This window comes from Chiloscyllium plagiosum, chromosome 1 (genome assembly GCF_004010195.1).
Source record: "Chiloscyllium plagiosum isolate BGI_BamShark_2017 chromosome 1, ASM401019v2, whole genome shotgun sequence".
Classification (NCBI taxonomy): domain Eukaryota; kingdom Metazoa; phylum Chordata; class Chondrichthyes; order Orectolobiformes; family Hemiscylliidae; genus Chiloscyllium; species Chiloscyllium plagiosum.
The window spans coordinates 129,503,747-129,512,620 of NC_057710.1; the positions used below are offsets into that span (position 1 = coordinate 129,503,747).

The following is an 8,874-nucleotide window of genomic DNA, read 5'->3' on the forward strand; positions in this document are numbered from 1 at the left end:
CGTAGAAACACATCGCGTAGCTGATTTGATGCTACGCACATTGATGCTGGCAATTTTTATCCCCATTTTAACAGTTACGAGGTTACCAGTGTCCATTTGCTGCTGGTCTTGCCTCTCTGGGGTAGCTGTGTGCATCCCCGTGGTGACGGCAAACTGCTGGACCCTCCCAGGGCTGAGGTAGCTGTCCCATCCAGGCTGGGGCCATTTCCCCACTCTGGTGTCTTTGGATCGGGCCCAGGGTCCGCACAGTCCGGTTCTCTGTCCGTCAGCCGGGCTGTCACAGGACCGCTGCTCCCAGTTACCTGGAGCTGTGGGCCGGTGGGTACCTCTTGATTCTCACCGGTTGGGGGGAGGTCTTTACCCATCCCCTCAGAGGGATCGTCTTTTCCTGTTTGGGCGGTGCTGCCCTCCTTTTTCCCCACGGCGCTCTGTCTCTTCCTCTGGTGACAACCCTCCTTGCGCCCATCCTTACCATCGGAAGAGCTGCCTGTATCCTCGTCACGTAGGTGTCGTTTGCCCCTTTTGCTGGGTGGCTTTGGGAGGTTTCCTCTTCCTGCTTTTGACAGTAATCCAATCCTCTGCCTCCTTTGTTCCCTCCCCTTCCATTTCCTCCGTCTGTCTTGAAGGAGCTTGGATCGGCTGCTGCATCTCCCCGCTGTCTGCCGTCTGCTCCGTTACAGCCCGCCCTTCCTTCTGGGTGTCTCCAGACACCGTTCCCATGCTGGTTTGTGGTAACTTAATGGTCTTAGGCGGTCCACGGCTCGTGTTGCCACCTCCGGCCGTCTGTGCATAGGTGGCGGCCCCTCAGCTTGGGCAGGCCTTGTACATGTAGCCTGCCTCTCCGCACAGATTACAGTTCTTGGCCTCTTTACATTCCTTGGTCGGGTGGCCTTCCTGCTTGCAGTTTCAACAGATGGTCACCTTACAATCCGCCGCCATGTGGCCTGACCTCCCGCAGGTTCGGCACACTTTCGGCTGCCCTGCGTATGTCAGGTAATCTCTGCTTCCTCCGATGGCAAAGCTGGAGGGTGGGTGGAGGATGTTCCCACTGGCATCGACCCTCAGGGTTACCCTGACCTGTCGTTTGCTGGTCCAGATCCCGAAAGGATCGACCACATCGATACTCTCTCCCTCAACCTGGACGTATCTTCTCAGGAAGGTCAGGACATCTGCTGCTGGGACATGGGGGTTGTACATCTGGATTGTTACAACCCGACTCCTCTGCGCAGGAAGCACACACAACGGGACCGCCGACAAGATGGAGAACAGAGGTTCCCCTTCCTTATCCTTGAAGATCTTCAGGAGCTGCTCGCAATTCTTCACGCTCCTGAAGGTCACATCGAAATAGCCTACCCCTGGGAAATCCTGCAGGCAGTACACATCCGCTGCTTCGAACCCGCAACACTGCAGCAAAATCTTCTTCACAAACACCGTCCGATCGACCAGTGTGCACTCCTCCACCTTCTTCACAGTCACCCGATCCCTAGTTACCCTTGAGAAACTGGTGGTGAGCTTCCTTCTTGTCCTGCTGCAGTTTTGTGCTGTAGGTAGACCTGTTATGGAGGGTGGGAGAGAATATACGCAACAAAATGCCTCGTGCATTGGCTACCCTCCCAAAAGGCTGTGATCAATGCCAGACAATAAAAGTGCACAGTTACATCCATTCCAGCAGGGAAGTGAATGATGAACTCCATTTACGCTCTTGTAGATCCAATCATTGTATAGCATCTGAAAGACAATGTTGCAGCTTCTCTTGCAGCCTATAAGCAGCAACTACCCAATGTAGGAAGATATGATTTCAGGAAGAAATTCAGGGACTCCACATTTGTCCTTGCACTCCTTTACTCCTCCAATGTCATGAGTGTTGTTTATCAGCCAGCTATCTCAGTCTTCTGACACACCCAGATACTACAGTTGATTGAATTGATGCCAGAATTACTCCATATCAATAGTTTTTTGCCACCTCCATTGCAGCTTTGGAGTTAGCACTGCATAGAGACACCAGGGCAGGAAAGGGAACATGGAAAACAAATATTAAGGAATGCACAGGGACATACTGTTGAATTATATATGCAATATGGTATGATCTTATTTATAAACATCATTTGGAATATTGAATTTGTTGTTTTAATTATAATAACATGACAAACAAATATTGTGATGGTCACTGTTTGATTTGAAACAGTGGTGAATGGGGAGTTTGAGTTTTAGACAATGGTGCTGAAATAGACTCAGGACAGAAAGAGCTTGTCTAAGTTCCAACCTCCCTTCCTCCCCCTCGATTTGCCTTCCTTCTCATGTTCTGTTTGCTCAGGTGTTCATTGGTTAGCTGGTGGCAAGATGACACAGTATGCAGCATGAATCTTGGTGATCTCTTTACTGAGCAATGTATGGTTCCTCCACAGCTGTCCACAGAAAGGAAATATTGCTTTAGCATGCTGAGGGGCTGTTCTAACATTTAGGATGACAACACAGTTTTCATTTCATGCACACTGTGCACATGTACAGTGCACCAGAGCTGTACCATCAATTGATTATCCTTGTTGCCTGTTAGCCTTCCTTTTGATTTGCAAAATGGCACAAATGCAGGTGGTACAGTTTTTTGTAGCAGAATTAAGGCATCATGAGTTATCTATTGCTGGCTTTGACCTTCAGGATGCTGTCTATGGTCGTACACCAGCTGAATGTTGAAGATGTGGAATTTCTTTCCCTCCAGCACAGGACACAATCAGTAAACGGTACCCATTAAGTAACAGCTAGCTGCCAATGGTATCCTGCATTATGGAGAAATCTACAGGCCTCCAAAAGCCACATGCTCATTCTCCCTGCATACACTGCTCACATTGGACTGAATCGTGTTAATTTGAGACTAACTACAGAGGTGCGCCTGAAAGTGGGAGTTATATCCACTTGGGTCAGGTTAGATTTTCTCACACAGTTACATTCTTCTCAGTTCATTGCAGATGCACACGTGGGTAAAACCTCATGTTCTATAAGCAAATGAGCAGGAAGTCTGTCCCCTACCAGGACCTTCCAGGTTCCAACTTCCTAGCAATGTATTTAAGAGACACCCAGGCAGCACTTCACTTTTCCAGGCTTATCTTCCTCAACCACTGTAGAAATGGCTGGGGAGGTAACGGCCTAATAGTCTTATCACTGGACTGCTAATCCAGAGACCCACAGAGAATCTGGGTTCGAATTCTGCTGTGGCAGATGGTGAAATTTGAATTCATCATAATCTGGAAATAAGTGTCTTGTGATGACTGTGAATCCATTGTTGATTTTTGGAAAAACCCATCTGGTTGACTAATGTCTTTAAGGAAGGAAACTACCATCCTTATCTGGTCTAACCTACACATAACTCCATACCCACAGCAATACTATTGACTTTTAACTGCCCTCTGGAGATGGGCAATAAATGCTGACCAAGCCAGCAACACCCTCATCCTACAAGTTAATATATATAAAAAAAAACTAAAATGTCAGGGATTGGGTAAAAGACAGTGCCACGGTTTAATGACACTTCCTTAGAAGTTCACCCTGAAGGTGTCAAGGAAGATCTTTTCCCAAGGAATGATAAAAGAGACTATCCTGACTAATAATGGCAGAGGTGGCTATGGAGGTCAGTGCCTGTGGATAGCTCCCATACACAAAAAGGTGCATAATAACCTTGCTAGGGTATGTACCACTGACTACTCAATGCTTAATTTCCTTCAGAGATAGCATTGTAAGCTTGTCAATGCACTGGATTGTGATTCACAAAATCGGGTGCCAGTCAACTCCACCAGAAGCCTCATGTGTAATCAATACCTGTCACACCTTTACAGTTACTTCTTTGTCCTTCTCCACCACAATGGTGTTGCCTCTCATACATTTGCCAGATTCACAGTTAAAACATTAAAGAACTACAACACTCAGCAGTTCATGCACCACTAGCTCACTAACCTTTTGTCATGTCTTCTAAATGTGCACATCTGACAGCTTTTCACCACAGCTTTGAATGGGGTAAGGATACAACCACAAAAGATAGCTTCAGAATGAACATCTCACAGCTATATCAAGCACACATTTCCATTTTTCAATTAGAACCCTATAACTCCATAAATCCCCATAACACATTCTTATGACCAATGAAGTACTTGGATGACCACAGCTCTGGGGATTAACACCAAGGCATGTACTGATACTCATGTACCTTAATGTTTCTCTCCATCTGCTGGAGAAGATGTGCACAGAATTGGAATTTATTGGGCAGCAGGGATAGGGTTTGGGGCTGATGCAGTGGTGCAGGGCAGTGAATGCCTGACATTTGGTTTCACATCTATTTCCAGATGGTTAGGTACGTGAGTCAAGGGTAAATGTAGGGGAATGGTTCTTGGTGGGATATTGTTCGGAGGGTTGGTGTGGACTTGTTGGGCCGAAGGCCCTGTTCCACACAGTAGGGATTCCAATTCAGATTCCTGAGCCGGCAGTAGAGTGGCAGAAATATATCTGTGTTGAAGGGAAGCTTAGATCACTTACAGCCATTTAGTGAAAGAAGAAACCTCCAAGCCGTTACTGCCAGCTGCACACCAAACAGCAACATATGCAGGAAATCTGGGGTATGGGTGATAGCTCATCAGAGACACAACTCTTTATGTTTGTCTCTGCAGTCTCCAGACCTGACACCCAAACCAGGACTGAAAGAAAAAGAACTTTAGCTCCTCGGTTGATCTTTCTCAAGCCCTGAACAACCCTCTGTCCTTCACTCCAGTCTGTGCAAGGGTGAGGATGAGGCCTGACAGTACATTATCTGAGCCTAGTGACTGTTCCCCCTTCGAGTTCTGGTTCGTGGCGCTGGTAGAATTGGACCTTGGCACTGGGGTTTGTTTTTCTGTTTACTTTTATTCAAGGCTGGGAGTGGTTTCTCGAGGCTGCTTAGAAAAACTTAAAGATTTTCTAGTGTTTCATGTTGTTACCCTTACCCAAGATTCTTTTTAAGATATCAGTGTTTGATGTACGATTGGGAGTACCAGATTGGAGCTTTCTCTCTAAATGCTGTAGATACTTAATCTTCCTTTCTGCAGAGTCATACTCCCCTTGCTCTCTTGTCAGATTGGTGCCTGTTGCTCAAGGAAGGTCAAATGACATATGTCAGGCATTATCCTCCAGTCTAAGTATCTTCACAGTTTACAATGTCACCTCTTGTGGCACCATCTTAGGTATCAATCTTAGATACAAAAGAGGAATAAGAAAGAATAATAGTTGCATTACTTTATAGTATTTAAAGAATAAGTTAGAAATAAGACATAGTTAAAGGATTGACATTACAGTCAGATTTAAAAAAAATTGAATAAGCATTACATTGTCGTAGCTGAGTGCAGGGGCCACCACACGTGATCTGACCACCCGCACCAGGCCCCAATCTAACAACCATCCCCGTTCCACTTCAAGTCTCTAGTCTGCTCCGCACGAGCTCTCAGCTGCTCCACGTTTTCTCCAGGATTTGCTTGCCTCTTCACCTGGTATTTCGGGGCTGCTTCCCCTCGCTGGCCACTGCTCCCAGGATTCACCTCCAGGGTTTGCCAGTTCCTCCATTTGAGGGGTAAAAAAAGAAGAAAAAAGAACAGGCAGAACAGTGGAGCTCTGGCCAGAGCATCTTACACTGCTGCCATCTTACACTGCTGCCATCTTACACTGCTGCCATCTTGCCACTAGGAATTGACCTGGATACATGATTACACGGCCTGCATTATATACAGATCAAGATTCCAGTCCCCGCAGCTGTGATCATCTGTGTGTATTATTCATAAGAAGAATGTAGTATGGGAAAGTTAGTTGTTACCGGGTTTTGAATGAAAGGTAATTCAGTGTTGTCAAAGACCCACAATTACCAAAACACTGAAAGCATTATATGATGCTTCTGCCTGAGATGCTTATGGGGTCTTAGTCACACAGCCATCTTTTGTGATGGTGTCCGAGTGCCATGCAAACCTTCAGTGGAGGCCTGTCAAATGTATATGTTCTCCTAGTTGTCAATGAGCTTTTTTTTAACTCATTCAGATGATGTGGGCATTGCTAGCTAGGCCAACTTTTATTGCCCATCCCTATTGCCAGAAGGCAGTTAAGAGTCAACTACATTGCTGTGGGTATGGTGTTACATTTCAGCCAGATCAGGTAAGGATGACAGACTTCCTTCCCTAAGTGACATTAGTGAACCGGATCGTGTGTGAGCTATTGAGTATTTACGTTTTAAGTGTGAACTCACAAAGATGTGTGAGAGACAGGAGAACTGTGGTGCAAGGAGTGTTAAGTTAAAACTGCAATGAAGTGATGGACATTGATTAAATGTGATTAATCTGATGGAAATACATGGCCCCAATCGTGTATGTGGTAACCCTGTGCAGTGGTAAACTTACAATGCTAACTCACAGTCACAGGAGTATGAAGCATTGAGTAGACAGTGGTACATAGCCAGGCAGAGCACAGCAGACCATTCAACCGCTTGTGTTTTCTTGAGCTGCTTACAAGAGCTGACTTCCACAACCACCTTTTTTTGGAATGGGGTGTTGTTGGTTAGACCAGTATTTATTGCCCATCCCCAATTGCCCTTGAACAGAATGGCTTGCTGGGCCATTTCAGAGAGCAGTTAAGAGTCAACTACATTGCTGTGGATCTAGAATTGGGTATAGTTCAGACCTGGTAAGGGTGGCAGATTTCTGTCCCTAAAGGACATTACTGAAACGGATGGATTTTAGCCTTTTTTTAATTCCAGACTTTTATTAAATTCAGACTTCTGTAGAAATTGATGCCTTAAAGCAGTCAGCAGGGGGCAGAACATCCTGATCAGCTTTCCATAAACATTGCAGTTTTACTCAAGTGTAAATGTTGAATAAACTGAGAAAAACATATGATACCCCTCTTCCTCCTACCTTACACTCTCTTCCACACTTCTTATCAAGATTCTGCCTATTATTCCTCTTAGCTTCATGAAGGAGAACTGCTTCTTCAAAACTCTGACTGAATACAGTCTCCTGCTGAGAACCTTTCTCTCCCTCCTTCTACATCCTCTTCATTGTTCTGATCTGCAAAGCCACTGTTCACTTCCAGTCATACTGTATGTCATGGGGACTGTCTCCTAGTGCATTGATGGTCGTGAGTAATGCAAATGTGTCGAAGCCTTAAAGTCAGCAAAAAATCCTTCAGCTTCCATCAAACTACTGCCTGATGTCAGATTTCTGTAATTTGAAGTCATGTTTGGCAAACCTGGTAGAGCTGAGTTGTTCACCAGAAAGCCATTTGTGTCCTTATCCAAAGCAAGCCTTTGGTGGAAAGCTAGGCAAAAGTGAAGATTGCAGATGCTGGAGACCAGAGTTTAGATCAGAGTGGTGCTGGAAAAGCACAGCAGGTCAGGCAGCATCAGAGGAGCAGGAAAATCGACGTTTCGGGCAAAAGCACTTCATCAAGAAACGTCCTGGTGAAGGGCTTTTGCCCAAAATGTCGATTTTGGTGGAAAGCTGTCAGTTGTGAAGAAAAATCACTGAGCTGATGGTAATTGAGTGTTGGGCGTAGTAACACCTGTAGAGTTTTTTTTTATACTAGCAGCATCAATAAGGAAGATGAATGAAAGAACTGCAATTGGACTTTGAGGGCTTTTAATATAGCCCACACAAGACATTCGGACACAAAATTAAAGCACATGGGATTGGAGGTCGTATGTTAGTATGGATTGAGGGTTGCTTAACAGGCAGAAAGCAGACTGTAAGGTCAAATAGGTCAATCTCAACTTGACAGGCTGTGAACCCAGGGATTCTGCAAGGATCGGTCTTGGAGTCCCTGCAGTTCACACAGTTCTATATCCATGATTTGGATGTGCTGGCCAATTTTAATACTTTTAAGTTTATAGATGATACAAAATTTGGTGGGAATGTGAGTTATGATATGATGTAAAAAGGCTTCATGGGAACATAGACAAGCTAAGGAATTGGGCAAAAGTGAGGACTGCTGATGTTGGAAATCAGAGTCTAGATTAGAGTGGTGTTGGAAAAGCACAGCAGGTCAGGCAGTATCCGAGGAGTAGGATAATCAACGTTTTGGGCAAAAGCCCTTCATCAGGACTGAAGGAAGGGAGCTTCCAGGGTGGAGAGATAAATGGGAGGGGGGTGGGGCTGGGGAGAAGGTAGCAAAGAGTACAGTAGGTGAATGAGGATGGGGATGAAGGTGATAGGTCAGAGGAGAGGGTGGAGTGGATAGGTGGGAAGGGAGATTGGCAGGTAGGGTAGGTCATGAGGGCAGCGCTGAGCTGGAAGGTTGGAACTGGGGTAAGCTGGGGGGAGGAGAATTGAGGAAACTGGTGAAGTCCACATTGATGCCCTAGGGTTGAAGTGTTCCGAGACGGAAGATGAGGTATTCCTCCTCCAGGCGTCAGGTGGTGAGGGAGTGGCAGTGGAGGAGGCCCAGGACCTGCATGTCCTCGGCAGAGTGGGAGGGGGAGTTGAAATGTTGGGCCACAGGGCGGTGGGGTTGATTGATGCGGGTGTCCTGGAGATATTCCCTAAAGCGTTCTGCGAGAAGGCGTCCAGTCTCACCAATGTAGAGGAGACCGTATCGGGAGCAACGGATACAATAAATGACATTGGTGAATGTGCAGGTGAAACTTTGATGGATGTAGAAGGCTCCTTAGGGGTCTTGGATGGAGGTGAGGGAGGAGGTGTGGGCTCAGGTTTTGCAATTCCGACAGTGGCAGGGGAAGGTGCCAGGAGGAGAGGGTGTGTTGTTGGGGGGCGTGGACCTGACCAGGTAGTCACGGAGGGAACGGTCTTTGTGAAAAGTGGAAAGGGGTGGGAAGGGAAATATATCCTTGGTGCTGGGGTCCATTTGGAGGTGGCGGAAATG

The 8,874-nt window shown here is 46.3% G+C and overlaps 1 protein-coding gene and 1 long non-coding RNA gene across 3 annotated transcripts in view; one reads left to right on the plus strand and one right to left on the minus strand.

The window, feature by feature from the left end:
- The window catches only part of LOC122553132 (synaptopodin-2-like), a 126,828-nt gene that overhangs the window by 53,994 nt on the left and 63,960 nt on the right, over positions 1-8,874 (minus strand). The gene's annotated exons all lie outside the window — the stretch shown is intronic.
- The window catches only part of LOC122553152, a 9,660-nt gene continuing 5,373 nt past the window's right edge, over positions 4,588-8,874 (plus strand). Inside the window, exon 1 of the long non-coding RNA XR_006312620.1 lies at positions 4,588-4,863. This is a non-coding gene — a long non-coding RNA (uncharacterized LOC122553152). The remainder of the gene's footprint in view (positions 4,864-8,874) is intronic.